Source organism: Corylus avellana, chromosome 11 (genome assembly GCF_965113065.1).
Source record: "Corylus avellana chromosome 11, dhCorAvel1.hap1.2, whole genome shotgun sequence".
Classification (NCBI taxonomy): domain Eukaryota; kingdom Viridiplantae; phylum Streptophyta; class Magnoliopsida; order Fagales; family Betulaceae; genus Corylus; species Corylus avellana.
The window spans coordinates 5189537-5202950 of NC_142500.1; the positions used below are offsets into that span (position 1 = coordinate 5189537).

The following is a 13414-nucleotide window of genomic DNA, read 5'->3' on the forward strand; positions in this document are numbered from 1 at the left end:
GAACACAGTAAGAGAAAAAATACAACCACACCTGATTATATTAGGTTTTATTATTATTTTTTAAATAAATTTAGAGAGCCACCCCAGAGAGCGGCGGCTCGCCACCACCCCAGCACATTTGGGGGTGGCTTGGGCGGCCACCCTACGCAGATATCGCCAACCACCCCAATGGCCGGCCACCCTAGATGGGCTGGGGTTGGCTTGCGCGGCCACCCCATGCACATCTAGGGGTGGCCGGCGAGCCACACCTAGGCCATGGGGGTGGCTCGCCGGCCACCCCCATAAGCTGGGACCGGCGGCAAGCCGCCCCACCTCCGTTTAGGGTGGCTGCTGGCCACCCAAAATGGAGATGGGGTGGCTAGCCAGCCACCCGTTTAATTTTTTTTTAAAAAAAAAAAGTAATTAGTTTTTAAATTTTTTCTTCTCATATTTGGTATAATCTGGTGTGGTTGTATTTTTTTTATTAAACCTAGGTTTATTATGATATGCCTAGGTGTCACTTGCTGATCGGTGGGTATAAAGAGGTGGGTTTGTGCCACATCCGTATAGAATTTGCTCTCTTTTGTAATTGTACTTACTATTCCCATCTATTGGGTTTCCATTGATATATATATATATAGATTTGCATGATGAGGTTTGTTATAAGATAAACACTAATCTAAGATTTGAATAACATAATCTTTGTAGTTATCTAGATCACCCTCAACGATTCACGTCACTGCCATCTTATCATTAATTGTGTTTGAATGTGCTTTATCTTTGGCTTCAATATTATCCTTAGTAGTTGAGTTTGAGTGGGACTGAACCTTAGCTTCAACACTGCCCCGCAAGTTCAACATGGAATATCTCATATTCAACTTGAAACAAAATTGCTGAAATTTCATGGATAGAAAAGGCTTTGTCAATACATCAGCAAGTTGATCCTATGTTGGAATAAACCGCACTTCTAGTGATTTATTTGAAACCTTATCCCAAACAAAATGAAAATCTATCTCCACATGTTTGTTCGAGTGTGAAAAACCGGGTTGGCTGATAGATAAGTAGCGCTGAAATTATCGCACTATAACTGTGGTGGAGAGTGAAGAACAAAACCTAGATCACATAGTAAATATTGAATCCATGAGAGTTCAGCGACTGTATTTGCATGGGACTTGTATTCAGCTTTAGTGCTCGAGCGAGAGACAATAAGTTGTTTATGAGAACGCCATGAAATTAAATTGGACCCTAAGAAAACAAAATAAGACCTTGAGGATTGAATATCATCTAGGCAACCTGCTCAATTTGCATTTGAAAAAGCTTCCAATTGAAGTACAGTTGTGAGTGAGAAGTAAGCCATGTGTGATTGTGTTTAAGCTACCTTAAGATGCATTTGATTGCCTGCCAATGAAATTTTGTCGGCCTATGCATAAATTGACATACATGATTAACGGACAAAGCCAAATCAAGCCTTGCAAGGGACAAATACTGTAGAATGCCAACTGTGCTTCGAAAAATAGACGGATCCTCAATTGGATCACCTTCAAATGCTGTTAACGTGTGACAGGATGACATAGGCGACGAAATAGGCTTAGCTTCTAAAATATTTTATGCTTTAGTAGATCTAGATTTGAGATTAATAAACTCCACGTCTAAGAAGTAGTTGAGTGGACCAAGGTCTTTTACAGCAAACACACGACGCAGTTGTTGGAGAAGATCATCAATAGCATTTTAGTCCGAGGTAGTGATGATGATGTCATCAACGTAGATAAGGATGAACATGGTGAGAGTAGACGTCTTGAACACAAAAAGAGATGGATCAGCCTTAGATGCCATGAACCTAAGTGTGAGAAGCGTGTCACTTAGACGTGAGAACCATGCACGTGGCACCTGTTTTAAACCATACATGTCTTTATCAAGCTTGCACATATGTGACGGAAAAGATCTGTTGGGGAGATAGATAGCAAGGGGAGTCAAACAATTGTAAGTTAATATACATATTAGGACACCACTTCTAGCCCAAAAGCCTAAGCTAATGGGCTTGGGTTCACTTCGGTATATTAATCACTTTTATTCTTTATACTTTCTCAATGTGGGATGTTGTGCAAATTTATTTAACTCGCAAGTGCACGAATCGATTGTAGTTTAATGCATTGCAAGTGCGAGGTCGATCCCACAGAGAATTGTATTCTTGAAAGAGCAATTTAAATCTAAACTAATTAAATTCTAACCTAGTTCCAAAAGGGTTTTGAATTTTGGTTTTTAAAAATTAAAAGACAAACATAAACTAATTAAAATAAACTAAGAGATAAAATACTAAGGTTTGGGAATTCACACTCACCGAATCATAACAAAATACTTCCATATTTATCAATATTAATCTGAAATTTTCACAATTAAAATCTTAGCTATGTTTTACTATGCTTCAAACAATTAATCAAAACTATCTCATGTATTCATTCATTGCACAAATCACAAGAAGAATTCAATATCAATTAAATCATCAAATGTATCCGTAAATCACAAAAAATGTCCAATCTTAATTGAAACACCAAATGTATCTGTAGAACAAATCACAAGGGATATCCAATTATTTAGACAAATAAAATCAAGCAATCAATTATGTGAAATTATCTTAAATCATCAAGTGTATCCTTGAATCACAAAAGATATCCAAGAATCACTCCACACATTGAAAAGAAGTAAAACAATTAAAATATTAAACCCAATAATATCAGATAAATAAAGACTTACATGAAAGTATTGATATTCTTCATCGGTGAAGCTTAATCCCCAACCTTAGTTGGGAATTTAGCTCCGCATAAAAATAAAATAAAACCTAAACTCAAACCTAAAGAAAAACTAAACTAAAGAGAAAAGCTGTAGAATTTTGCTCTTAGGACTTGTGTATATTTTCTTGAATGCAAAGAAGTCTATTTATAGGCTTAGAAAAGTTCTAGAAACCCTATTAAACCTAGATAATTTGGAGGTCTATCTCCTAGTCAAAATAGAAGTCTGAAATCGGAATAGGATTCGTCCAGATTTGTGTCCTTTAATTTCGGGGCGATTTTGGCATAGTTACCTTCCGAATTAGGAAAATTATAATTAACAACGAATTGTATAATTTTGAGTTAGTTTTCCAATGCCATTTGAATCACTTCAATCCAATATTTGAGAAGAAAGTTATGATCAAAATACTGAGACATGTGTAGAATCTGAATTTGAATTCAATCCGAAATTTTATCAAATCTGAACTTTAATCCACTATGATATTTAATCTGATTTAACATTTTCTTGGATTTGGTTGAACTTAACCACCTCATCTAGGTCTTTTCAAAGTATGCTTTCTTCCAAACTTTGCATTTTTCCCTTTAAAGCTGTAGTTTTTCTTCAATGATCTACAAAACACTAAAAACACAAAACTAACACAAAATATTAAATAACGACACAGTTAAAGGATTAACTAACGTAAACAAAGGGGTCCAAATATGCAATATTTGGCACTTATAAAACACTCTCAAACTTACATTTTGCTAGTCCCTTAGCAAAACAAAACAAAAAATAAAATGAAAGCAAGAAGCATAAATCCTATTTCGTGTGAGAGACGATTGCATTTAGCATATGCAACAAGCCTTTTAAACCCCTAGGCATCCCTAGTAGACGAGTGAAGTCTCGTGAGGGCTTAACAGGAATGATACCCACAAACATTGTAACACTATGTTGTTAACAAAAAAGAAGTTTCACATAAACCATGGTTCTTATTCATGAGCAAACTTAAAAAGACAAACACCATCATAACAGTCAAATGAAAATCCAAAATCAAATCACTCATAAATGGACAATTGAGACCTCATATGTTCTGAAATGTGTAAAGTGTAATTAGCATACAATCATGAAGCTTTCAGTTTAAACTCAAGACAAGTTCCATAAAATTTGTAAAAATCTCTATCAAATGAAACAACCAAGGCAAGATATGCAATTTTTTTTTTTACAGGCTCTGCAATGTCTAACTCCCTTAAGCTTTTTAATTGACCCATGTAACAAGTGTTAGGCCAATGACTCCCAAGCCAGGTGGCTTTAGGGCACTAGATGTAGAACATCCTTAAGGACTTATTAACTTAAGTAAAAAAGGCTACAAAATCAGATTAGCCATATCATAAATCAACACTGAACTTCACACCTTTTGACTTGAACACTCAATGCTTAATGAGTCAAGAGGTCCGGTTACTCAACGGAAAACTCAACATGATCTTTATTTTCTTTTTCCTTTTCTTTTTTATTTATTTATTTTATATCTTGCAAGCCAATGGTTATTCATCAATAAGTCATCTAACAAATCTCAAAGAGAACAAGCTTAAGCTCAAACATCATACTTCATAGAAAACATGCTAATGTGCTCATAAAAATTTATCTCAAAACAAGTAAAATCTCTTTTACCCAAAAATAAGTCAAAAGACTCAGACTTCAAATGACATAATGATGTGTTCAACTCTTTACGCAAGCTAATGAAATGCAAATCACAGTTACAGTTTAACTCAAACTTGACAACAACATAGCACAATTTTATTTATTTTTTTCAATTTTATTTTTAACACAAAATGACAAATAAAAATAAACAAATAAAAACAAAAATAAACAAACAAAGTGTTTTCCATACCCCCAAACTTGAATTACACATTGACCTCAATGTGTAGTATCGAAATACATTACCGGAAGTAAGAAAATCTGAGTGTGAACAAGGTTAGGGCGTCCCCTAAACTTAAACACCAAAACACTTGTCAACAAAAACTAACAGCAATATTTTTTTCATAGAAACAATTATCAAAAGATTAATTGTTGTTAGAAACAAAAACAAATAAAATTAACATGTAATGAAAAAGGAAAGAAAGAATTTTTAGAGTGCAGTGTAGAAAATAAACTGGAGGAGAAAACTTTACGACGCTTTTTCCTATCATGCGGATGTCCAATCAATCCCTTCCACCCCTTCTTCTTCAAAACTTCATACCCCTCTAGAAGGATATTTCGCCATCTTATGTAGAATTTCTTGCTTCGAAGGATCTTCTTAGGAAAGTAGTTCCTAGATTTGTGTGCTTGTGTGCACAAGTCCTTGAGTATCTTGACATAACATGGCTCTTTGAGACATTCAGGCGATGAAGCTTTGGGCTCTTGATGTGTCTCAAGAGGGACAGTGATGCAGCTAGGAGCTTCAGTACTCACTTCCATGTCATTGGGCAGATTAGGATCCATTGGGAGCTCACTATTTTCATGGTGCTCAACTTGCTCAGGGTGCTCAACTTGCTCATCTTTCTCTTCTAGATCTTTGTTATCCACAATTTCCGCACTCTCAAGTGTGATGGTGACTTGGGCATGCTGATGATAAGAATTTTCAGAATCATCATCATCAATCATGTAGTGCCTTTCAGCCATCAGCTGACTTTGAAGCTCTTTTTCCTTTATTCTGTTGAAGTCAGCAACTAGATGATCGATCTGTCTTTCTATCTTGGTCATGGCCTTCTTAAGTTCTTGTATGTCTCTGCCATTAGCCATGTTGGAATTCCTCAGCTCCTGTACAGATTGATTGGTAAAACCTTTTAGCTCTTGTATAGCTTGAGAGTTGGATTGGTCGACTTTTTCTATTAATGTTTTCATCATGTATTCTAGTGATGATTGTGGTGCAGGCTGTGGCATTTGAGTGGTAGACTGATAAATAGGAGGTTGAGCTTGATGATTGAACTACGGACATTCTGAATGGTGCAATTCATCAAATTGGTGAGCATAATTTCCTATAGCCCGAGCTGATCCTAAGAAATCAAATTGGTTGCTCTAGTTCGGGTTATAACAATAGAAATTTGAATCAAACCCTAGGCTGGAGAAACTAGTGTTCATTTGTTCATATGAAAAGTTAGATCTAGCTGCTCTGATTTGGTCTAATTTGTCCCATAAGTCATCGAGCACAGCTCACAGATCTGGACAATTGTTTTTCTCATGATAAGGATTGAAACAATATAAACATGGTCTATGTGGGTAAAAATTTTGAGAGTAGTTGGTAGGAGCTGGTGTCCTATAACTAGCAGAGGCATTAAAATCATTAAAATGAAAATTCATGCTTCCCCCTCACTTTTAAGTATGCAAATATCCCACATAAAACATTAACCATTTTTATTTTTATTTTTTTTTAAAAAACCGACTAACTGACTAAAAAAGTAAAACTAAAATTTAAAAACTCACAAAAAAGACCAAAAATAAATTTTTGGCAAAAATTTACGGAACTGCTACAGTTGCTGCCTTTGTTGTAGGGCTGCAATCAATCGCAATAGCAGAGTTGTGCGGAAGGTGCTGCGGCAGAACTGTAAAACAAGCCAAAACAAAACAAACAAACAAGAAAAATCTTTTATTTTTATTTTTTATTAGTAACACAAATAAAACAAAACAAATTGCAGAAAAATAAGATCCTAATTATAACTAGTAGAATAATAAAACTAATTTAAACATAAATTGGTTTCAAAAATTGAATAATTCCCCGGCAACGGCGCCAAAAACTTGTTGTACAAATTTTTTTAACTCGCAAGTGCATGAATCGATTATAGTTTAATGGATTGCAAGTGCGAGGTCGATCCCACAGAGAATTGTATTCTTGAAAGAGCAATTGAAATCTAAACTAATTAAATCTTAACCTAGTTCCAAAAGGGTTTTAAATTTTGGATTTTAAAAATTAAAAGACAAACATAAACTAATTAAAATAATCTTAGAGACAAAATACTAAGGTTTGGGAATTCACACTCATCGAATCATAACAACATACTTCCATGTTTATCAATATTAATATGAAGTTTTCACAATTAAAATCTTAGATATGTTTTACTATACTTCAAACAATTAATCAAAACTATCCAACATATCCATTCACTGCACAAATCACAAGAGGAATCCAATATCAATTAAATTATCAAATGTATCCGTAAATCACAAAAAATATCAAATCCTAATGGAAACACCAAATGTATCCGCCGAACAAATCACAAGGGATATCTAATTATTTAGGCAAATAAAATCAAGCAATCAATTATGTGAAATTATCTTAAATCATCAAGTGTATCCTTGAATCACAAAAGATATTCAAGAATCACTCCACACATTGAAAAGAAGTAAAACAATTGAAATATTAAATCCAATAAAATCAGATAAATAAAGACTTACATGAAAGTATTGATGTTCTTCATCGGTGAGGCTTAATCCCTAACCTTAGTTGGAAATTTAGCTCCACATAAAAATAAAATAAAACTTAAACCTAAACCTAAAGAAAAATTAAACTAAAGAGAAAAGCTATAGAATTTTGCTCTTAGGACTTGTGTATATTTTCTTGAATGCAAAGAAGTCTATTTATAGGCTTAGGGAAGTCCTAGAAGCCCTATTAAACCTAGATAATTCGGAGGTCTGTCTCCCAGTCAAAGTCAAAATAGAAGTCATAAAAATAAAATAAAACTTAAACCTAAACCTAAAGAAAAATTAAACTAAAGAGAAAAGCTATAGAACTTTGCTCTTAGGACTTGTGTATATTTTCTTGAATGCAAAGAAATCTATTTATAGGCTTAGGGAAGTCCTAGAAGCCCTATTAAACCTAGATAATTCGGAGGTTTGTCTCCCAGTCAAAATAGAAGTTTGAAATCGGAATAAGATTCGTTCAGATTTGTGTCCTTTAATTGCGGGGCAATTTTGGCATAGTTACCTTCCGAATTAGGAAAATCTATTTCACAACGAATTGTAGTATTTTGCATTAGCTTTCCAATGCCATTTGAATCACTTTAATCCGATATTTTAGAAGAAAGTTATGATCAAAATACTAAGACGTGTGCATAATCTGAATTTGAATTCAATCCGAAATTTTATCCAATCTGAACTTTAATCCACTCTGATCTTTAATCCGATTTAAGCTTTTCTTGGATTTGGTTGAACTTAACTACCTCCTCTAGGTCTTCTCAAAGTATGCTTTCTTTCAAACTTTGTATTTTTTCCTTTAAAGCTGTAGTTTTTCTTTAATGACTAACAAAACACTAAAAACACAAAACTAACACAAAATATTTAATAACGACACAGCTAAAGGATTAACTAATGTAAATAAAAGAGTCCAAATATGCAATATTTGGGACTTATCATGGGACACAAACCTCACAAATGCATGCACAACAATCTCCCCACTTGTGGGTCTCTTCCACATTGACCAAACCCCCCCACACACAAGTGTGTCATGTATACTCCAAGCAAAACCACTCATTTTATCGGAGTCAAACCAAACGCATCAAACCAAGACCTCGTATCAGCTGCATCGGAAGCAAACAATGAGCTTTGATACCAATTGTTAGGGAGATAAACACCAAGAGAAGTCAAACAAGTGTAAATTAATATACATATTATGATACCACTTCTAGCCCAAAAGCCTAAGCTGATTGGCTTGGGTCCACTTAGGTATATTAACCACTCTTACTCTTTATACTTTCTCAATGTAGGACACAAATCTTACAAGTACATGCATAACAAGATAGATGCACAAAACCTGGCAGTTGAATCATGTAAACTTCTTCAGATAGAACCCATGAAGAAACACATTTTGGATGTCTACTTTTCGTATAGACCATCCTGTGAAGTAGGCGAGTGAGTACTGTCTGAAAGGTAGTGGGCTTCACAACCAGATTAAAAGTCTCTCAAAAATCAACCCCTGCTTGTTGATAAACCCCTTCGCAACAAGTCTAGCCTGGTGACGTTCAACTAAGCCATCCGCTTTTCTTTTCAACTTGAAAACCCATTTGCAACCTACAAGATTACGGGCAGCTGATTAGGGAACCAAAGTCCACGTTTTATTCTTCATCAATTCATTAAATTCTACTTGCATGGCTACCATCAATTCTAGAATTTTCTCAATAGACGTGTAGCATGAGGGTTCAGCCATAGCTGAATTACTAGAAAGAGCAAGGCATGTGATATAGGATACCGTAAGATACCATCTGTAAAATTCTTGGGACAATGGATATTATTCTGTGCCCGTGTGGTCATGGTGTGCGTCCAATGTAGAGGCCGTGTGGGAGATGGATTAGGAGACCCATGAGTCTCAACTTGATTTGGAGGCAATTCTATAGGAGGAAGAGAACTTGTAGGAGACATGTGAGAGAGACATGAGGAAGGGAGATGCACAACGTGTCCCTTCCTCATGTCACCGAAATCGATATAGGCAAAAGAGTTGAAGTTTGAGTAGGAGACTTGGAAGACTCAACATCAAAAGGAAACACATTCTCACTGAACACTACATCAGGTGACACAAATTTTTTTTAAGTGGGACAATGAAAGCACCGGTAACCTTTATGCAGAGAACTATATCCTAAAAAGACACATTCTTGAGACCTAGTTGCAAATTTGTGTTTATTGTATGCGCGACGATGAGGGAAGCAAGCGCAACTATAGATATATAAGAAATTATAATTAGGAAAATGTTTAAATAATTTCTCAAAGGGAGAGAAATTTTGTAGAATTGGCGTAGGCATTTGGTTTATGAGATAGCATGATATTTGACACGCTTCATCCCAAAAAGTTTGGGAACGTAGCTATCCATAAGGAGAGAAAGAGTAGTTTCAATAAGATGACGATGTTTGCGCCCCACACACCCATTTTGTTGATGAGTATGTGGGTAAGTGACACAATGAATAATACCATTTTTATGAAATAATTGATGGAGATTACGATATTCCCCTCCCCAATCTGTTTGAACACATTTTATTTTGGTATTGAGGAGACGTTCGACCATGGTTTGGAAGTGTAAAAATACAGAATAAACATCGGATTTGCACTAAATAGTAAATAACCACGTATATCTACTAAAAGAATCAATAAATGAAACGTAGTATTTATTTCCATGAAATGAAGTTACTGGAGAAGGCCCCCATAAATCCGAGAAAACCAAATCTAAAGGTTGAAATGAAACAGACTGTAAACTGGGAAAGCGTAGTTGATGGCTCTTGAACTACAAACATGTAGAGCACATAGAGACCGACTTAGAAGCAAATACATGTGCATTAAATTTTGACAAGACATGCCAAACCACACGAATCTCAGGATGACCCAAGCGACAATGCTAGTGAGAAGGAGATGTATGTTCAACAACAAGAGCTCATTTTATTGAAGAAGAAGAAGGACCGAATGATGGGAGGAACTAATAAAGGTCTTGTTTAAGTAGACCTTGATGCAGGAGAGTCCCGGTTTTGCAATCCTTAATAAAAAAAAAATGAGAAGAATGAAATTCAAAAAGGACAAAATTATCAAAAGCAAATTGATTGACTCATATATAATAAATTCATGTATATATTAGGAACGTGTAAGAGTTGTTTTAAAATGAATTGATGACGAGAAGAGTTTAGAGAGGCCGAACCAATGTGACTTATAGGTAAACTGGATCCATTCCCTTCACATATCTAATCATTGGCACCATATTCTTTAGCTAAAAGATTAAGATTACTCATATCATTAGTGAGGTGAAGGGTTGCACCAGTATCTGGATACCAATTCTCATCCGGAACAAGATCTAGAGAGGAATATAGAGCCTGAGGTGAAGCAGTGGACTCCTGCTAAAATGCATGATCGAGACGATTTTAGCAATTTATTGCAGTATGGCCATGCTTGTTCCACAGTTGGCAAGTGAGACGAGAACACCTGGATGTGCAAGAGAAATAATTACCATGAACTCTGCCTTAAAAGGAGTAGCCACTGTCTATTCCACAAGAGGATTGTGTTAAATTATCAGTTATCCAAAAAGTTTAACCGTATAGGAAGAGGTAAATTTAATCACTTAACTATTACTCTAACATCCCCTGTCATGTGTAGGCTCAAACTCCCTTTTAATAGGTGAAGCCCAACACGCAGAATATTTAATTTAAATGAGATGATGTGACGGAGTCAATGTACGACTTTCAAGACCTTTGGCTTTAATACCATGCTAAATTACCAGTTATTCCAAAAGCTTAAGCTTATAGGAAGATGTAAATTTAATTACTTAACCATTACTTTAACACTTTCTCTCACGTGTGGACTCAAAATAAGAGGATTGTTCACAGCTAGCAAATTGACCACCATGGCTAGAAAAAGAAAAATGACATCATCTCCCACGACCAGGAGAACGGACAGTTAGGTTGGCTGAAGACATTCAAAAATATGGGATGGTTATCTCATAGGCAAGCATATGCCCAAAAATATCATCAATATTCATTGTATCAACCCTGGTAGTGATTGATGTAACCAACGCGTCATATTCAGACCCCAAAACTGCAAGAAAAAATGAGTTAATTTGAAGATCATTGAGTGGTTGCCCTGCAGCAGCCTAGATATCACAAAAATACTTGATTCTTTATAAGTAATTAGTTACACAAAAGCTGCCTTTCTTCATAGTGGCAACTTGAAGATGCACTTGTAGCATACGAGCATGAGATTGTGATGTGAATTGCATCTCAAGAGAGATCCTGATGTAGAGTACAATGCCTAAGAGTGTATGAGGAAGACTCGAAGGGGTGATTGTGTGAAGACGCCCCACAAGATGGTGACACGATCCTAGACTCGCGCGGGAACGGCGGTAGTCCCTGGAACTGCGATCAATCTCACCTTGACTACAATCGAGCACAGTGCACCTGATATGGAGAAGTTAGTCCCTGTAACTACAATCGATCCACCCTTGCATCTGCAATCGAGTGCATGATCGAGTGCACAAGTCCTTGGAAGTGCGACCGAGCCTGCGAACGAGCGCACGGTCAAGTGCACAAGTCTCTGGTAGTGCGATCGAGCCCACTCAAGGAAATCTATGTTAATTTTTTGCTGTTATTTGCCTTAAACCGACTTTGTTTACTTGTTTTGCTAGGATTAGGGTTGTGAGAGCCCTAATTTCATCCTTTATTAGTATTAAGGGCCTTGGGGCTATAAATACATGATTATAGCCTCTTGAAAAAAAACAGTTTTTGTTATTTAATCAGTTTTCTCTCAATAAGAATTACTCAGAGGATTTTTCTTCATAATTTTCCTTGAAACCTTAGATAGACTCTATAGTTTTGAGAAGAATTCTCAGATCCTTGATAGACTTAAGATCTAAGAATTATTTATCCTTCTTTTTTTATTGTTTTATTCGCTTTCACTTAGTCAGGCTGCATTAATTGGTATCAGAGCTCAGTCACTTCCTATGGCTCTGAACACAAGAGGAAGGAAGGGCGCAAGGAAGGGCAGTTTGCAGTTATGAGGGATCAAATTGAAGACCTCACCACCCAACTGGCCGACGCATGCCTCCATGACTGGCATCTACGTCGACCGCCACCACCCATGCCGGAGGAGGAAGACGAAGGTGATGACTGGTATGGATCTGCAAACCCTTTTACGGAGTGCCGAACGCAGGGCCATCGACCCCCTGCACAAGCTCATTCTAATCAGTGGGAGAGCGGATTCAAACTTGAGATCCAAAATTCCATGGGGGTCTTCAACCCGAGGAATTCCTGGATTGGGTGGCAGAAGTTGAATGATTTTCGACTTCAAAGGGGTACCGGAAGATCAGCGAGTTTCTTTGGTCGCAACCAAGTTTAAGGGAAGAGCTGCGGCATGGTGGCAGCAATTGAAGCAAGCTAGGGCGCAGAAAGGCAAGAGAAAACTCGACAATTGAGAGAAGTTGTTGGGAAAGATGCGACCCGCCTTTTTGCCTCACAATTATCTCCGAACCATGTATCAACAGCTGCAAAATTGGAGTCTAAGGTTCGAAGCCCGTGAATGAGTACACTGAGGAGTTCTACAAGTTATTGACACAAGTTGATTTGTCCGAATGGATGAACAATTAGTGTCCCGATATATTGGGGGTTTGCAGCCACAAATCTAAGATACATTGAACCTCTTTGACCCTACCAAGGTGTCGGAGGCCCACCAAGGGGCGTTGCTAATTGAGAAGGCATCGGTCCGAGGTTGTTTAAATACATTTGGGTGTGGCGGCGGTGGAAGCTACAACCGATCAAGGGGTCCGTTCACAGCTCGGGAGGCCTCTCCTCAATTGACCGGCCCAAGTAAAAACCCCGCAATTGTGGGGCAGCCAAGCTGACCTGGGGCAACAACTAGGCCTAAGTGTTTTTGATGTGGGGAGTCGGGTCACCAGATGACGGATTGTCGCAAGGGAAAGAAGTATGGTAAGGCCCTACTCGTAGATTTGAGATAAACCTTCAATGAGCAAGGCGATGGAGAAAAATAAGAAGCAAATTTCGACGACTTCGTTGGGGCCGACGAAGAATTTGCTACTAGGGATGACACTCTTCTATTGATGGTTAGGTGGATATGTTATACACCTCGGAAGGTGGAGGGAGGTGTCGGGCAGTGCCATAATCTTTTCCACACAATTTGCACTGTTGGAGGTAAGGGATGCAAACTTGTTATTGATGGG

The 13414-nt window shown here is 37.0% G+C and overlaps 1 non-coding gene across 1 annotated transcript; it reads right to left on the minus strand.

Moving 5' to 3' along the window:
* Positions 1–11181: 11181 nt before the first annotated feature.
* On the minus strand, positions 11182–11320 carry LOC148583025 (small nucleolar RNA Z247). Its single transcript, XR_015909518.1, has one exon. It is a non-coding gene; the product is annotated as a small nucleolar RNA Z247 (small nucleolar RNA).
* Between the last annotated feature and the right edge of the window lie 2094 nt (positions 11321–13414).